We start from the raw sequence: 19,352 nt of genomic DNA, 5'->3' as shown, positions 1-19,352 counted from the left end.
ACATATGGCTTATGTATATAATAGATTTCCAAACTTTCAAAAAGAGTTTCGTCATTTTATTCATGAGACAATTACAACTGATGAGTTTGAGCAAGAAGAAAGTTTTGTATTAGTGAAATATGAGCTATGAGATAATAATTGGCTGCAAAATCTTTATAACCGATGAGAGAAGTGGGTTTTGACTTACTTGCATTCAACATTTTGTGCCGGTATGTCAACAACTCAAAAAAGTGAAAGTATGAATAAGTTTTTCAAGGATTATATTCGTTCTAGCACTATGCTTAGTGACTTTGTGTATCAATATAAGAAAGCATTAGATGCACATTATTTTAAAGAGAAAGAAAAGGACGTGCGAACAAAATCTACACAGACCATATTGAAAACATGTCACAAAATTGAAGAAGATGTTGTCAGTCTTTCATGATCTTCTAAGATGAGCTTTTCAGTAGTCAACACTATAAATCAACCAAAATTTCCAAACAGGACCAAAGCAAAACTTATAGAGTGGCACCTCATGGTAAAGAAACTCCTCTCTATCATGTAACCTTGGAGAGTGGAGAAGATAAGCAACATGTCCATGCCATATGTTTGAGCTTATGGGAATTCTCTGTAGGTATATTTTATATGTACTTGGCAAGAAATGAAAATTAGTTAGTTTTTCGTAAAATTATAGTCTAGAAAGATGGACTATCAATCCTAAGAGTCAACCTATTATTGACATACCCATTCCCGAAGGGCATGTAATGCCATAGGATGATCTAGCAATGAGAAAAAATCAAATTGGTGATGCAATTTTACATCATTGCAGAACTTGGGACCAAGTCAACAGAAAAACTCAACCGCCTCTTTCTTGCCTTAGATAAGGTACATAAAGAGCTATTTTTTATGAAAATCACGGTAATATTCAATATACAAATTGCCCAAGTGGAGGGGAGTCAACCAATGATTCCCATAACAAAAGAAGTTAGATTGTCTCAAATTTTTCACAAATAGTATAGGATCCTCCACAGGTCCCAATGAAAGGGTGCCCAAAATCTTTGAAAGCAAAGAATCCAAAAGAGATGCAACCAACAAAGAAAAGGCGTTGTAGCATTTGTAAAAATGAGGGACATGCTAGAAACAACTATCCTTCAATGAGGTATTGTAACTTTTGAATATTCATGATTTATTGGTTTTTAATCAAAGATCTAAACTTTTTATTTTTGGTATTTGTTGTTGTTTATGTAGGGATATTGGATATACAGCTGAAGTCGATAACACTAACTTAGATTCTTAATCGAAATTTGCTTATGTATGTGATTAAGACTTTTGTTTTTAGTAATATTATGGATATAAGTCCTTAAATGTAATGTGATTCTTTTTTAAATTCAAGTTGTATATGATTATTGATTTTCTTATTAATGTGACAGGAGGTTTATGAAGTTTTTGAAGCTTGTGAAGCATTTGTGTTTTGAAGTTCATGAGCTTTTGTGGATTGAAGTTTGTGAAGCGTTTGTGGAGTGGATTGACACTTGTGAAGCTTTCTTTTTTAAGTTTATGTATTCGGCATCAAGTGTTTTGAACTTATGTAATTATAAATATTTAATGGAAGATTGCACTTATGTAATTCTGAACATGAGTTCGATTGCACTTATGTAATTCTGAACATGAGTTTTGAAATTCAACTATTAGTTTTGAATTATGGGCATCTTATAGTTTGGTTTTAGCTTTATGTAGTTATTGCAAAACCTGTCCATAATATTTTAAAACATTGACCAAAACTCGTTCATAACAATTGAAAACATGATCTTCCAAGACATGTCCATAACATTCCAAAACATTGACTAAAACCAACTCATTACATTACATGTTTATTAAATTCACTAAACACGACTAATTACATCACACGTTTATTAAAATCAGTTTTCCAAAACTAAAACAACTTATATGAGTCGAAGCACTACTCGACATACACTAATGTTTTTGAGATATATAAAAATTACAGTCGAAATCACAATAAAAAATTATCACAATGTCAACAACACTTTCAAGGTTCCCTTATACTTCTTCTCCATTGCTTTATATTTGGCTTGTTCGATTGTTACATGTTCATTAAATAATCTCTCATTCCTTCACTGAGCTAACTCAAACGTCATCTTGCAACATGGGTTTTGTTCACTTTCAAGATCAATCCATTCAAAAATTCACATTGTTTATTGATCTTATAATTTGCGCAGTTGTAAAATCTTCTACCAAAACTATTACTCTTTTCAAAGATTCGGAGTTTTGATGGAATGCCACAATAGCAAATGGTGTGTCCAAACTTGCTTTGTATTTCCCTCTTGAAGTCCATGTACTTGAACCGAGAATGGTACTTGAACTTGACATTTGCTGGAAAATAGATAAACATTGTTGTTGGTAAATAGATAAACATAGTTCACAATAAAGAAAACAAAGACATGGAACCCTTTTTTTATTTTTATTATTATTTCTATTCCCTACACAATCATGGAAGACAATAATCTTTTTAAAGTTGTTCAAATTGTAATATTCTTCCAAAATCTAGTTATGTATATCTAGATATAAGTTAAAAATTGTTTCAGTTCCTCATTTGGGTATCGAAAAAATATTTATCTTAAATAGAATAGAATCACTGAACTTTTTATACAAGCTCTATTTTTCTTATCCAAAAATAGATGCCAAAGCCATATATGCATGCACTTAGACTTTTTGATATTGCAAAGATTACATAATGATCTCGATTTTGCCTTGTTTTGCTCAGTAATGTTAAAGGAAACTTTTAGCCGATGGACAATCTCATGAAAAAGCTTCTTTTTTTTTTTCACTAAACCTTATCTCTTGGAGTTTCTTTGATTAATTTACGTAGTATGATTAACTAGTTTCACAAATTTTAATAATCATGTCGATATTGACAATATTTCCTTGTAAAAGTTCTCCAGAACTCCTAATATACAGAAGCCCAATTTTAGCCTAAAAACACATACCCTATTCCAAGTTACAACCTAATTTCTCAAGCCTACCTTTAAGCATTGTATCTCACCCATGGACTCAAATAGTAAATCTTTCTTCTCCACTAAAATAAACTTACTACATTGATGAAAGAAGCCAAGTGCATTTTAGATTTTTTGAGGTAACCCTTTCGTCAAACAGCTAAAGGGCTCTTAAACAAGTTTCACAAAAAAAAAAAAAAAAAACACTAGCCAAAGCATCAAGATCAATAACGTAGTAGATGGTTATTATAGGATCATAGATTCATGAGAAACAATGTATAATATTATCTATATTTATACACGCACTTATCAATGTAGGTTTGGAAGTTAACAAACCATAAATATTGGAAGCTAAATTCATGAGAAACAATCTATACAGAGCAAAGAAAAAATGCAGAGCAAGATTCATGAGAAATCAAAGTTATGGATACAGGAACATAGATTCATGATAAACAATCTATACAGAGCAAAGAAAGACATGTCCATAAAAAAAAAAAAAAAAGTTTTGTATAGATATCAGAAATCGAAAGCAAATGTTGAGGCAAAGAAAGAAAAGAAATAAGCCAAGAAACAGAGGTCCTTTGCACCATGATGAAGAAACACTCTCGAGGTCGATCTCCTTTGCACAGTGAGAAACGTTCGAGCTCCGTCACGACTCAAGGTCGAGCTACTTTGCACCATGAGAAACGAGGTCCATCGTGGCTTTGGTGGAAGAAATCATCACTGGTTTGGGTTGATTCTGGTTTGGGATGGAGGCTTTGGTGGAAGAGGGAGAGGGCAAAGGGATGACCATGGGTGTGAAGATAAATTTTTTCTCCACTATAGTCAGGCGCATAAGAGGTAAAATGGAGGAGCTACATGGCAATAGTTTATTGGAGGGCTATTTTTTGGGTATTACTTTGGTGGAAGAGGGAGAGGGCAAAGGGATGACCATGGGTGTGAAGATAAATTTTTTCTCCACTATAGTCAGGCGCATAAGAGGTAAAATGGAGGAGCTACATGGCAATAGTTTATTGGAGGGCTATTTTTTGGGTATTAACAAATTGACTGGTGAGAAGGTTTTCTCGTAAGTAAAAAGTAGACATCAAAGTGTTTAGCCTCTCTCTTCTCTTCTCCATCTCATTTTCTATTATATTTTATTTTCTAACAGAATTGCCATTAAGTGAAAAGATAAGAGGGAGCACAACCATCATACTTTCACTTGCATAAATAACAGAAGGTTATGTTCATCCTCTTCGTACAAAAGTTTCAGCCCAATTGATTCAGGGCAAGGATCTAGAATGCTTCCTGAGTTTTGCTTTTCATTTTTCTTCACTTTTGTTTTTCTTTTTAGGCAGAATACTTCTTGATTAACCAGCTTTATCCTGAGTGAAGATACTATTTAGAGATATAGAACAATTTTTCTGTCTACAAACATATTTTGCTTCCCTAGCTCTCTTAATCAACTGCTTCATTTCAAATGTATGGCCATTTCCCACATTGTTATATCTCATATGATGTGTAAGGGTAAGTGGTGTATGAGATCCTACATTGCTTGGGAAGGATAATTTATTGCTCTTTATTATGTTCCAATGAGTCTCAAATTGTATCATTAATTAATATTTTTGGAGTATAGGGTATATGGTTTGAGCCTTCCATTAGGGTGTTATAAATGTTATTAGAGCTTATCTCAATTAGAAATATGGGACTTAAGTCGAGTCAGCTACGATAGACTAGCTCGACAAGGACGTCGAGAGTTTAAGGAAGGAGTTTGTGATACCTCATATGATGTGTAAGGGTAGGTGGTATATGGGATATCACATTGTTTGGAAAAGAGAAGTTCTTATTTTTTATAATGTTTCAATGGGTCTTCAATTGTATCATTAACTAGTTTTTTTTTAGTATAGACAATACGGTTTAGGTCTTCCATTGGGACGTTACACACCGTTTAAAGGACCAACATTACAAGTAACTTGGACTCTAACAAATTGCAATTCACTATGAGATTAACCCAAAGACACTGAAGATATTTATTAACAAAATAGGAAGTTAATTATGACAAAATATGATTAACGTAAACAAGGAGAGCAACAACAATAACAAAAATTGATTTTTTCCGATGACGTGGAACCTCACCAAAGTAAGGGCCCTTTGAATTTTGGGAGGTAAGCCCCGAGTACACAATCCCATCCTCTAAGACTATGTATAAGGTAATCCATCGAAACTCCTAATTGGTGATCAATCTCAAGATGTTTGAGTCTATAGCTAGTCTAAAGCTCACCCTTTAACCACGAGGTTATACTATAATGAGAGACACATGGAGAATATGATATGTTTTCATCTATCCAAGACAATTTCAAAATTATATCCCTGATTGTATATATTTGGTTATTGAACCAAACTCAACTCATCTTAGGTCCCTATTTTTTTTTAATTTTCATAAAAAAAGTTAGACTCATCTCAACCTACTAAATACATTTCAACCTAAAAAGTTAAACTCATCTCAACATAAAAAAGTTAAACCTATCTCAAGGGAACCTACAAAATACTATTATTCACAACTTAACTCAACATCCAAAAGTAGTTTGTTCAGGAGGTTTATCATATATTGTCACGAAATCTGGAAACTTCTCATTTTAATTTTCCTTTTCAGTCATTGATAAAAACTAAACACAACAAGTCTAATTCAAATTAGTCATCTTGACTGGCCACACTAGAATGAACAGTGCAGTAGCTAGGGGTATAATCAGTCCGATCCTATCTGGGGGGTCCCGGACCAAAAACTTTGGTCCACCCTTTTTCCAAACTAGATCGTTAGCTAATGATCTAGTCGGTCCAATCGGTTTGATTTGGTCCGTATGAGTTAGGAACCATATTTTTTTTTTCTTTTTTTTTTTCTTGTTTTGGCAGGTAAATTAATAAAAAATAATGATTAAATTAGTAAAATTAAAATTAAGTGAGCTCTTTAATGTGAATAATATTACTAACTCTAAAACTATTCATTCGAGCAGGGTTTTTTCCTGGCCTAGTCCGGAATCTGAAAAATTACGTTCCTGTCCGGATCAAATCAAATCCAAGACGGAACCCGGGTTGAAAAACCAGGACCTACCCAGTCCGGGTAGGGTTTTGAAACCCGGTACCCAGGTCTTTTTAGAAAAAAAAACATGTATGATACCGGTTAAAAACTCTCCCATGAGTCTCTCTCTCTCTCTCTTTCTATACACTGTGGCTAAAAAAACCCTAAGCCCCTACCTCCATCATCGTGACCCCATGAGTCGTGACCCCATCGTCGTTGTCGTCAAACTTTCCCTCTAGGGCGTTGTTTACTTGTTCGGGCACTCTCTCTCTCTCTCTCTCTCTCTCTCTCTCTCTCCCTGTAACTATGATTCTGTACGTTAGGAATGGATGAAGTAATCAATTGATTGATAATGATTTGGGTTGTTTATGGATTTTGTACCGATTGATAATAGGAGTTAATGGGTGTTGGTTTCCGTGACTTGTGGGCTCTAAGCCTCTGCTTTTTCTTTTGGATTTGTGTTGCTGAGAAGAGTACTAGACCTCTATTGGGTTTCTAGGTTTAGCTTTGCTTGTTTGGTTTGGTGATTTGACAGCATGTTGGGATAAAATGAGTATGCATGTTTGAACAAGCATATCTTTCATGAGTATGTAAGGGTCTTTCCCTATGAGAATAGAAAGAGCTCGACAAACTCCTCCCATGTTTCTCCACCCATATTTATTTAGCATTTAGTAGTCTCATTTCAATGAGGTTTTTTTTTTTTTTAATTTTTATTTACCAAAACTTATTACGAAATTACAAAATAGTTATATATTGATGTATCCAAAAATGAAATATAGATATCTTATGAAAATAAGGTTTCAGATAATATATCTTTATAAATAAACATAAGACTAGCATATCCTAAAGTTTTTCTAAAACTCCATATATGGGAAGTAGTTTATCAAATCTTTATTCTGGTCTTAGAATCAATCATCATAAACTTTTAGATACTAAGTGGGTCATGCAAATCTTGTATATACCTCTTGAGGAGTAAATGTCGTTATCCTTCATAAAGTGGTTGCCTTACATATAGTATGAAACTAATATATTATTCTTTAACCATGCATAATTGTTAAATATAATAGGTATTCTCTTGGATTTAATGGTTTCATTATGAATTTCTGCTTGCATTACACAGCTTGTTGGAAGTCAGCAATCATAACATTTTGGATGTTGTTATAGGAATTTCTTTAAGAACTATTTCTTTTTAAAGAAAAGGAATTTCTAGAAGAACTAATTATCATACTTAGTTCTATTCTTTTAGCTCTATTGAGACTAGAGTTCATTATGTTGAGTGTTAATCGTTAGAATCCAGATTTCTGTTCAGTGTCGTGCACTCTATGTTTGATAGATGGAGTAGATATGCTTTGGAGGTGTCTATGAATTCTGTTATTGCATTAACAAAGAATTATTTATTATTTTCATATTTTCCTTGTGTTTCTCTCTTCAAATGCATTTCACTGTATAATTTTCATGGTTTATTTTTCACTTTCTCTTCCCCATTTTGTGTTGTTGAACTATTTGAAAATGGGCTTAATTTCATATTATATGGGCAATTATTAGTGTTTGATTATTTATTATATTGTGTTTCATGGTTTTTATTGCTTAATAACAGATAGAAGAAAATTATGTGAGTTGTAATGTCAGTACAACCCAGGGGGTTGGTGGTGACTCCTCGTCTATTCCAGTGGATGTGGAGAAGTATGGGAATCTTCCAACCCCTTCATCTACATATACACAACAGCCTACCCGTTTCATCTCACTTTTACCCAAGAAATAAAATATATATATATATATATATATCTAGTAACCAATCGGTGATTTGTGAACATTTTACTAAAGTATAACCTATTGACCACGATAACCCAAAAGTTGAGTGCAATCATTGTGCTAAGCTATATAGTTGTCACTAGAAGAATCATACTTCATCTATGATACACCACCTCTAGAATGCATGTGAAACTTCCCCTCTTAGACTTAAAGGAATTGAAAAAAGTCAATCATCTAGTGTTAAAATGGATGCAGAGGGAAGAGTGTGTAGCCTACAAAGTTTAGTGAAATATGATGCAGAAAAACTGAGAGTGTCAATTACTAAATTTTTTATTAGGTATGAATTGTCTTTTAGGCTAGTGGAGCATGAGGAGTTTGTTGAGTTCATGGCTTATTTAGAGTTTAGATTTACTTTGTCATCCCGAATCACTTTAAAAAATGATTATATTAAACTGTATAACAAAGAGAATATATATCTAAAGAAATTGTTGGATGGTCAAAGAACCCATCTAACCATCAATACCTGGACGTCGGTGCAAAATATGAACAACATGTGCATTACTGCACATTTTATTGAATGCAACTGGAGATTGCATAAAAATAATAATAAAATTTTTCCAAATTCCCAACCAAAAAGGAGAAACGATTGGGAGGGTATTAGACTTGGGGTTGCATGATTGAGAGATTAATAAGATTTTGACTATCACAGTTGATAACGTCTCCTCTTATGATGTTGTTGTTGATTACATGAGGAGGAGGATAAAGGATGGTGATTGTACCATATTGGGTGGTGAGTTTCTTCACATACGGTGTACTGTCCATATATATTGAATTTGGTTGTTATGGACGGTTTGAGAGATATTTATGACTTTGTAACAAGGATTAGATATGTCATCAGATATGTGAAGACTTCACGTCAAGGTTTGCCATGTTCAAGGTTTGTGCGGTAAAGGAAAATATTAGTGGGAGGATGATTTGTTTGGATGTTCCTACTAGATGGAACTCCACATATTTGAAGTTGAGTATCGTTGAAAAACACAAACAAGCATTTGGACATTATTATATGTATGTGGATAATGAATTCGTGAACTCCACTAGTAATGATTGGAAAAAAGCATAAATTTTTTAAGAGTTGCTGAAAATATTTTATAATGTTACATTGAACATTTGTGGTTCTTAGTATGTGACGGCTAATGTATATTTCCATGAACCGTGCATAATTGAAAATATATTAAATGATATGTGCACGAGTCATGATATTATCACTACGACCACAGGCATAAAGATGAAAAATAAGTATGAAAAGTATTGGGGTAGTATAGATAGGTTCAACTTGATGATATATATTGCTTTTGTGCTTGATCCACAATACAAAATAGTGTCAATGAGGTTTTGGTTGAAATAGTGCAAATGGGATGAGTTGGCAGATAGGATAGAGGCCAAAGTTAAAATCTTGTTAAGCCGCTTGATTGAGCAGTATAACAATTTTCGCGTGGCTAGTGAGGGGAGTTCTAATGTGACTCAAGGGAGACCAAGCACTGCTTCTACTTCTACTACTACCTCAGTTAAATTTGATATCAAGTTAGAGAAATACCTTCAGGAATAAAGATCTATGAAATTTAGATCAGACCTAGATAGGTATTTGTCAAAGGGGTGTGCACAAAAATCACCCAATTTTGATATTTTGGATTGGTGGAGAGTTAGTGCCACCAATTATCATGTCCGTGCTGAGGTAGCACATGATGTGTTAGCCACATCCATTTCTACTATTGCCTCGAAGTCCGCATGTAGTATTGGAGGACACATATTGGATCCTTTTAGGAGTTCTTTATCTCTAGAGACTGTTGAAACCCTCATTTGCACTCAAAATTGGTCAATGACCAAACTTGTTAACATCCGAGAGTTGGAAGAATACGTACAATTGATAGACCTTGAAGGTAAGTTTGAAACTTGAAATGTTTTCTTAATATCTATCTAACTTAATTTATTATCTATCTAACTCAATTTTTAATATTTTTTGAGATGATATTCTAGCTTTATCTTCAACAGAGGCTGCTATGAGTCTCTCTTCCCATTCATACTAAAAAAAATCTAGAGTAAGGGCTTTCTTCTTGCATAATCAGCCAGCTGTTTTATTTGTATGATAAACATATTTGTGTGCGCATTAAAAGATAGAGCTTTGCTATACAACCTCCACCACACTCCACACTCCACACTTTTTTAAATTTTTTAAATTTTTAATATTTTTTTAATATTTTTTTTTGAGTTTATTCTTTTTAAATTATTTCAAATTTTTTATTCATTATTCATATAATAAATATTTAATAAAAGAAAAAAATAATAAAAATAAAAAATAATATGGAGTGTGGAGGTTGTGTGAATAGTAGGAGGTTGAGTAGATTTTTTGTAAAAGATATATGTGGGTTGTTGTCTATTTTAAAGTTTATTTCTTTGTTCAGGTCATACAAATCTTGTATATACCTTGCTCATCATTGTTTAAGTAGCCATGCACAATATGAAAAATTTAGAAGGTAAGAGATTTGTGCATTCTTTCTTATTTAAAAGTTGCATCTAGTAGAAGGAAATGAACCTACAGATCCCTATATGTGTAGTTGTGTACTAATTCTTACTTCTTTCTTTATTACTCTATTTCTTTTGTGTTGAGCCCACTTTTTATTTTAGAATAAGAAATGTTTGTACCAATTATTTATATTGTCCAGAATCAAGCACGAGATTTTCTTTTTCTACATATCAGGCTATCAACATCAGTGCTACTTTTGAAATTTATTATTTGATGCTGGAATGCTTTGAGCATACTTTCTACTATTGTCTTTGTTTGTAGTGTCAATGTGTCATCCTGTTGACCATCCTTTAATATGATTCTTTATAGGTTATAGGAGAAACAAACTGTTTGTTCCTCCTGAAGTCTGATTTCATTATGTTTGTGTAATGCAGTATATATAAGTGCATTAGGTTGACTGAATATATTAGCAAATTTTATGGCCTGCACTTACAGCCTTTCTCCTTATTCTGATTTCATTATGTTTGTAATTAGGTAACATTTAAGGATCCCAATTAAGTCAAGAGAGCTTGTCAAAACTATTATCCTGTGATTGTTGGCAAAGGATCTAATTGATGGAAAATTTTCTGATTTTTTGCAGACAATTTGTTGTGTATTAGAGTTTGATTAAAGAAATGTATATGTTTTGTTATATTCTTAGCAAATTAGTTCAAACAATGTAATATGTAGTGGATTACATCGTATATGTCACATGCATTTTACATGATGAATATTGATTTTTTTTTTACATGCATTTAGTTAAAAAATTAATTGTTTATAGGCTTATGTTGTATTAAGAAGTAAGAATAAAAGAGATGTATATTGTTTTTTATTGAAAATATGATTTGAAATTTCAAATGGAGACAAAATCTTTGAAGTCCAATTAATAATAAATCAGCTTTTGTTAATAAAAGAAAATGGGTTCCTACCTGGGTCTAACCCGAGTTAACCCGGACCGAGTATACTCAGGTTCCCGAGCCGAAACCTGGATGAACAGTCTTAACTAACTCATTAAAAAATAAATAATTATAATTATATTTATGATGTTAATAATTACTAACTTAGTACTTTAGTATTCATAATGGCCTACATTAAAATTCTAACATTTTATATATAGTTAATGAATATTAAATAATTTAATTGTCTATAAATTATTCATACTTACTTGCAACTCAGGTATCTTAAAAGAAAATTACTTAATTAGTTGAATTAGGTATAAATAGTAGAGTATGTATTTAGATATAATAACATATATTATCATATGATATATTAGTTAATCGATAGCATATATTATTTTATATTTTATATGGTCCATGGTAATATATTATTTAAAAATTACCTAATTAACTTATACAACTAATTTATAAAATAATATATTATACATATAAAAATTATTTTAAAAGATTATATGTAAGTGATTCGGTCAATTTCAATGCAGTCCGGTTTAATAAAACCACACCTCGTGACCGGACTGATTACCGATTTTTGCGAGGGTATGGACCAAAACCAATCAAACCCCTTGTTGGTCCGATTCAGTCCGGACAAAACCATTCAATCCAGTTAGTTTTCTGGTCCAAACCGAATCACTTACACCCTTAGCAGTAGCAAAACTTTCATAATCTCATCATTTTATCTATTATTAAGTTTGAAGAATGTCACAGAACTTTGAGTGCTAAAATTCCCTTTGCGCTGCATCCCTTCATCTCCTAAATGAGGCTAACCTGTTGAACACTCTAAAAATATAAGTTTTAACTGTGTTAATAAAGGTATGGAAACAATGACATAATCTTTAATTTGGGCAACAAGTTAGCCTCAGTTGCATAAACAGGATAAGAAAACCTATTCCATTTTACCTTTAAAATAACTATAGGAATAAGAAATATTTAGGACACAAAAGCAATAGTAATACAAATCTAAATAGGTTATTAGAGGGTGAAAAGAGATTATAACTAAGTAAATAAGTTTTAGTAAAAACTCACAATTCCCAAATAATTGTAGTTATCCATCGGTGGATTGTTATTCCTACCTCCAAACATATTCCTAATTAAGACAGGCAATGATCATTCCATAAAATGGTCAAGAATCTAAGCTCTAGAAATCCAATATAAAAAGCTTTAAAAAATTTTATAAAAATTTTATAATATGAGAGGTACCAAATGACCTAGCAAATAAAGCATACCTAAAATTATATAATAAAAAAATGACCTAACGAAATTGATCAGTTTGGTCCAGTGTAATATCAATTCGGTCGGTTTCAAATCCAGTGAACCGAAATTGACTAAAAATCAATTTGATCCCCATTTTCATTATTTGAAAACAAAAGTGGATTGTGGAACAATATATATATATTTTTTATTTTTTATATTATGTAGATTATGTGTTATATATATTGTACATATTATAAAATTAATATAATATGAAGTTTTAATAATATTATTTATGTTTTCTTGATATAAACTTTCTCTTAAACAAGAATATTTATATTAAGTTATTAATATGTTATTATTTATTCTTACATATTAAGTTACATGCTTACTTATATGATATGGTATAAGTATAACATATATATATATATATATATTATTTTGTAAGTACATTTTTACATATTTTGAAGTGACTTACACTTTTACACTTTACTGGTTGCATTTGCAGTTGTTGTAGTGTATTTTTTTAGATTTTATGTTGGCTACTTTTTTTTATATACACGTTTCAGGCTTTTAGTTTTAGTCATTGGCAATGTTGTTATGTGCAATTTGTAATAGGTGTTTTTAGGCATTATTAAATACATTTTTAAAAAAATTAACCAGCGTATTTGGCTAATTTTTTTTAGTTTTTATTTGGTTAATTGGTTATATGAAAGTTATTTTGGGCATTAAAACTTATATTTGGGCTAAAAACTTACTCATCGGGAAAAAAAAAAAAAAAAAGCAACAGCTCAACAAAAATTCTCAAAACCGAATCGCACTTAAACCGAACAAACCGAAATCGAAAGTTTCAGTTTCCTAGATGAATTGCTCGATTTCGATTCTTAGAATTCTAAAACCTACTTAGACCTGTTCGGTTCAAAAATATTCTCAAAATGTTGGGCTTAATTAATTCTTGAAACTTCAGTGCCATCATCTTTTCAGTTGAGATTAAATGTGGAGCGAACCTTCCTAGCTCCATGAACCTCGCTGCATACTGCTATATTGTCATCCCTCTTTGCACAAAAATGGCAAAATCTTGTGCCTTCTGTTGTTTCCCCGATTCAGGGAAGATTCGACAGTCAAATGATTGTTGAAATATTTTCCATGTTAAGGTTTCCAAATTGTCCTCCTCCATCACCAATAGTTGTCTTTTGGTATCCCACTAGATACCGACTTTTCGTTGTAATAGATACCTCGTGTACTGCACTTTCTGATCCTTAACCAACAATATCAAAAGTTCTCTCTAAATCCAACACCCATTTATTTGCTCTCATGGGCCCTTCGGTCCCTATGAAATCTACGCACCGATAAACCAGAAATTTCTTGTAAGTGCAATCTTATGGTTCTACCCTTTGTTGATGTTGTTATTGCTCCTACTGCACTTGTTGTAGGTGTAACTATCGCTGAAATAACTCATGCTGAAGTCTCATTTCCATCATCCTGTTAATGGCCTCTACCATCAAATGATTTTCATCCCTTGGTGGATCATCCTTCCCACCTTCCTTCTTCATGTTGCTGATCTCCGGTTTCTCTATTTCGTGCCATAGTCTCTACCGAAGATACATATCTAATCGTATTACTCAATAGTTCCAACACTATTCTATACGGTTTAAACCTAAATATGCTAAAATTCCGAACCTAATATCTGGTACAATCCCTAGGTAATTTGTGGTAAGTTTTCCACAGTCGTAATGCTCTGATACCACCTTGTGATGCCCTTATGCTCCCTCTTGGAAATTTACAGAAGTTGAGGCGACGGGATATATAATAATGGTTTCACACCTCTTATGTTCATTACAATTAGTATGCATGATCCTAGTATGTTATTAGCAATATGAAATAATTGCAACGAAAAGGTAATATAAAACTTGTACCATGCAAGTAGATTACATCGCAATATAAACATTCATCATCACTACAAAATATCCATATTACAAACTATACATTATAATTAAAAACTTGTCAACCATTTACAATATGTACATAAGCTAGTCTTCAAAATGTACCATTATTACAAGATCAGATTCCATAACTTCTTAGTCAATATACTTTGTAAAGTTTGTCTGCTCTTCTTCCTGGTCCTGCTCTACTTTCCCTACAAAAAGATCTACTATTATGAGGAGTGGGAGTGTAATGGGCCTACCATCGTGAGATTATAAAATTTCATTAAGGTATCCATAGAACTAATGCTCATGATAAACATACAATGACAAATACTTACTAAAATGCATGGATGCATATGACACTTTAAGACTTTATCACTGTACTTTTCTTTAAAAACTTTGTAAACTTAAAACTATACTTTTTCTTTGTTAACTGTACACTCTAGTCTCCATCATGAACCTAAGTGTACAACTGACTACCTTCATCACCATCACACTATGGGTAACGATTTGAAAGTGTGATTTTGCATCAAGAACTTTATACGCTTAAGGTTTCGCAAAACATCCTTCACTTTTAGGCTTTCTCTAGCCTACGCCATTTAGAGAGGCACACAAATGTCTCGAGGCCGTTACCACGTGGTACATTGATTGTTCGTCATCAACCCAAGAATCTCTACTCCATTCTTAATTACTCCAAAGTAAATAGGAGAGTTCCACAAGGAAAAATCATCATTCTAGCTTGGGGTCGTAGCAATTTATCAATGTACATTAGCAACTTATAATTTAAATCAATGTAAATACATTTACAGCCGAACTAAATCATGCTAGCTTTAATGGGTAAATAACAATCATACACATAATATCTTGGTCATAGTTTGAATGTAACTTATAGTTTCTCTTTACCACAAGCTCGTTTTGGTGAGTGTGGTCTAATTGAAGTTGTTGGACGTAGGAACGTCTTCTCCAAAATGCTTGTAGGTTTCTTTCTCTCAGTTTCCTTCTCGATTTCTCTCTTTATGAGTCACTCGGGTTCACTTGCAGATATGAGGAAAAAGAATAAAGGTGTTGTGTTAGAGTGTTCAGGTGAGACAGTCAACCAAGTGAAAATAATTAAGTGAGGTCCATCTATCTATATATAGTCTTCCTCAACAATGATGGGTGTCCTATGCATTGTCAATAAAGTTGTGCGACGTCAAAAGGCTCAGTGTGAGGTGTCGTGTGTTGTGTCATGCAATGTGTAAGCACATGCAACATTCGAATTACTATGAAGCTTCACTAAGCAATCTATCCTAAAGATTTGTTCGAAGCATCTAAGTCCTAAGTTACCACACCTTACTCGTCTAATGTTTTGCTCGCCCCACAACTCTATCCATTTATCTTTCTTTCATTGTGTCTCTTGCCTCTATTGCTTGCTATCATTCTTTATCATCCAAAATCAAAATATGGCCTACTTCCTATCTTTGCCCACCATGTGCATTGCTCGCCTAACTCTTGTCCAAGGTTTGTTTGTGTTTTACTAGCCCATCTTGTCCATCCAACGGTAGTTCGTGTGGTATTTGCCCATTCAATGGTAGCTCGTATCATGCTTTGCTCACCAAGGAATCGCTTATGCATGTTTTATAAGCTCGCTCACCCATATCTCTACCTGCCTTACTCGCCTAAAACTTTAAATCCAATCTTCCTCTTAATTAAATACAGACAGTACTCTATAAATATAAGTTTTAACTATCTTAGCTTGGACACAAATAGATTAGTCACAAACCAAAAAGTATTCCTTGATCTTCATTGAGAAGTACATAATAATGATAAGAACAACTTGAACTAGTTATCATTGACATATCACTAATCCAATTACATCTTGCAAAATCAACACTATATTGAGCATTATATTTGATATTTACGTTAACTTTTAAAGGCTTATGAGCTAAAATGCTCACATGATGTGTTGCAAGTATGGCATGGCAATATCTTGTTAAAGAAAGAGTATGTCATGGAAACAAAGGCATAATCCTTGATTTGGGCAAGAAGTTTGACTTAATTGCACAAACAAAATGACAAAGCCTATTCCATTTGAATAACCAACATTTTAGGACACTAAAACAATAGTAATACAAATCTAAATATGTTATTAGAAGAACATTGATCATAACTAAGTAAAGAAGTTTAAGGAAAAACTAACAATTCCCAAATAATTGTAGTTATGGATTGTTACTCCTACCTCCAAACATATTCCTAACCAAGATAGGCCACCATCATCCTATAAAATGTTTAAGAATCTAAGCTCGTTAAGAAAACATATGCACAATGAGGCACCTCAAGATAAGATTGTTACGAGGGGCACTAGATGACTGAGCAAATAAAGCATACATGAAATTATATAGAAACAAAACAAAACAAAAAAAAACCTTTATAAACCCCATATCTCAAAAATTTATTGATGACAAACCAATCAAATTCCTATCTTTCATGTCATGTTTTGTTTTTCATTGCCTGCATTTTCTCTACCAAAGAGAGCAAAATTGGAGACAGATAAAATGAGAGTCGGTACCTCAAATCGTGGTTGGAGTCTTGGCAAAGTTTGATATAGATACTGAAAATGCAAGGGGGAGAGAGAGGAACAAAGAGATTAGTGACAACAATGGGAGAGAAAGCTGAGGAAGGGAAGCATAAAAATGAGTGTAGTTGGGAGGGACCAAGGTGCGAGTGGACGAGGGTAAGAAAGCTGACGATTCCATCTGTACGCCTCAGACAAAAGTTGGCGTTGGTGTGGCAATTCCTCACAACTAGCTTAATGTAAAATTCTCATGGTTGAAGAAAGAGTTGTAAAAAATTTTTAAAAAATGGTTTTTTTTTTTTTTATCATCTTGCCATATATCTCAAGAAAAATGTTATTTTGCCCAATCAACTTGCCCCCTCATTTTGACTCCTCGTGTATTTTAATATTTTTTAATTTTTTTTCTTTATTTAATAGTTAAAGAAGTGACTATTAGTAGATTGATATTTTTTTTATATTTTTTAAAAATGTTTTAAAATAAAAAAAAAAAATTTAAAAAATAAAAATGTCAATTTGACCTAGTGGTCACTTGGAGCGGCACTAGAGTAGCACCGCTCATATCTCAAATACTTACAAGACAAATGAGTAAAAGGAAGGAAGGCTCCCATCTAACGTCTCAAGATCACAAATCAGTACCAAGTGGTATAGACATGATGGAGGTCAATAATGCTCGTTTGCAATTCTGTTGGCATGTAAACCAAAATGGGAGGGGTGAGTTAATTGTGGCCTTGTTTGGTTATACAGATGAAATAATTTGAGATGAAAAATTTATAAATAATATTGAGATAATTTATAAATAGTAGTGAAATTGTTTGAATTAAGATTTTTATGGAGTCAAGTTGAGGGTTAGAATATAATTTCTTAATATTATTTTTGTATTATAATTTGAAAAAGTTGAATTGTTTTTTATATTTTATTTAAAAATTTGAAAAATTAGTAATGATTATGTAATGACTAGATGAAAAAATTAAAAAAAAAATTGTGTTTGAATGATATTTAGATAATGAGATAGTAGTTTGGAAGATTTACGAAACCAAACTAGGCTTATATCTTAGTGATCTTAGCCGCTGAATCCTATGGTGCCATATATGCGGTGATGCATGAAGTTCAAGTGTTGCCTAATCCGCATAAGAGTTTCATGTGCTGGATAAGCCACGCATGAGCTTTACATGCCGATTATTGAGCAATACTTTTTGTATGACATAAAGGATGAACCATCATGAAGATGATTGGTGGTTATGAAAACTCATCTCCATGCCCCATAAGCACTTCCAATGACCGTGGGAAAGATAAATGATCAGATAGTTTTGTTTCATTAATGGATCTTCCACGGAAAGTTATGAAGTTAGACTAATTAATTGGTATTGTCTCAGTTTAAAAAAAAAATGAAATATCCAGTACGTTTTCTAATGATGCATGATATAAGAACTTTGTGTATAAAGCTGCATGCACTATAACATGTGCTAGGACTTCCGGAAATGAGCTATTAAAAGCTTTCATCTTCATGTATTCACACGTAATTACCAACATATTATATGCATGCTACAAGAAAAACAGGCATTTGTGACGGATTATTTGCGACGAGAATGACTATTTACGATGAAAACAGACTTATTTTAGTAGGAAATAATCATTTTTACAGGAAATAACTAGTTACAAATAAGCAGTTTTCTTGTAGTGAGCGCGCATGTGTATTGCCATCAAAACCAAATGCATGTGTCCTGCTGATCTACAAGGACACCCGATTGATGCTGTTGGGGCATGAGGTTTCTCAAGGCAGCTTTCCTTTTTCCCCCTCATATAGCAAGCATTTCTGTGTTTGTTACGTAGATCTGGTGCATAAATGCTGCATGCAACTTCATAGCTAGAGAGACGTATGTGTTTTAGCTAATTAAGTTTCTAATTAATTTGGCTGTAATTTAATACAGGCCAGGGATTGTGACTTTAGAGAATATTGAAACAGAACGGTAGTGTAGGCTGAAGAGTGTATAATGCATGTCCATGCATGTTTTCTCTCCCAATACTTGAAGATGAAAAATTGAACATACTTTTATGAGAAGGGAACTCATGTGGCTTCACTTTAGAAGATGGGAAAAGCTTCTTTGCCGCCTTAGTTTGACTGCCCTAGTTGGCCGTTGGTCAATTTTTTTTTTTAATAATTAAAGAAGTGATTTTAAGTGTATTGACGTATTTTTTTATTTTTTAAAAATATTTAAATATATTAAAAATATGAAAAAAAGCTTTAAAAAAAAAAAAAGCCTGAGCGGTACCCTTAGAAGATTGGATGGAAGGATTGCATCCATCCAGATTAATAAAGTTATGGCTGGTAGAATTGTACAAGGAAAGTATTAAAACATATTTAATTCCTTCCG

At 32.7% G+C, this 19,352-nt stretch overlaps 1 long non-coding RNA gene across 1 annotated transcript; it reads left to right on the top strand.

Annotated features, from left to right (window-relative positions):
* Positions 1–899: 899 nt before the first annotated feature.
* On the top strand, positions 900–1,684 carry LOC118344552. The gene is made up of 3 exons (XR_004798366.1): positions 900–1,138; positions 1,228–1,291; positions 1,410–1,684. It is a non-coding gene; the product is annotated as an uncharacterized LOC118344552 (long non-coding RNA).
* The last annotated feature ends 17,668 nt before the right edge of the window (positions 1,685–19,352 follow it).

Source organism: Juglans regia, chromosome 2, assembly GCF_001411555.2.
Source record: "Juglans regia cultivar Chandler chromosome 2, Walnut 2.0, whole genome shotgun sequence".
Classification (NCBI taxonomy): Eukaryota; Viridiplantae; Streptophyta; class Magnoliopsida; order Fagales; family Juglandaceae; genus Juglans; species Juglans regia.
Note: the sequence above shows the minus strand (reverse complement) of the source record. Positions and strands in the feature narration are given on the sequence as shown.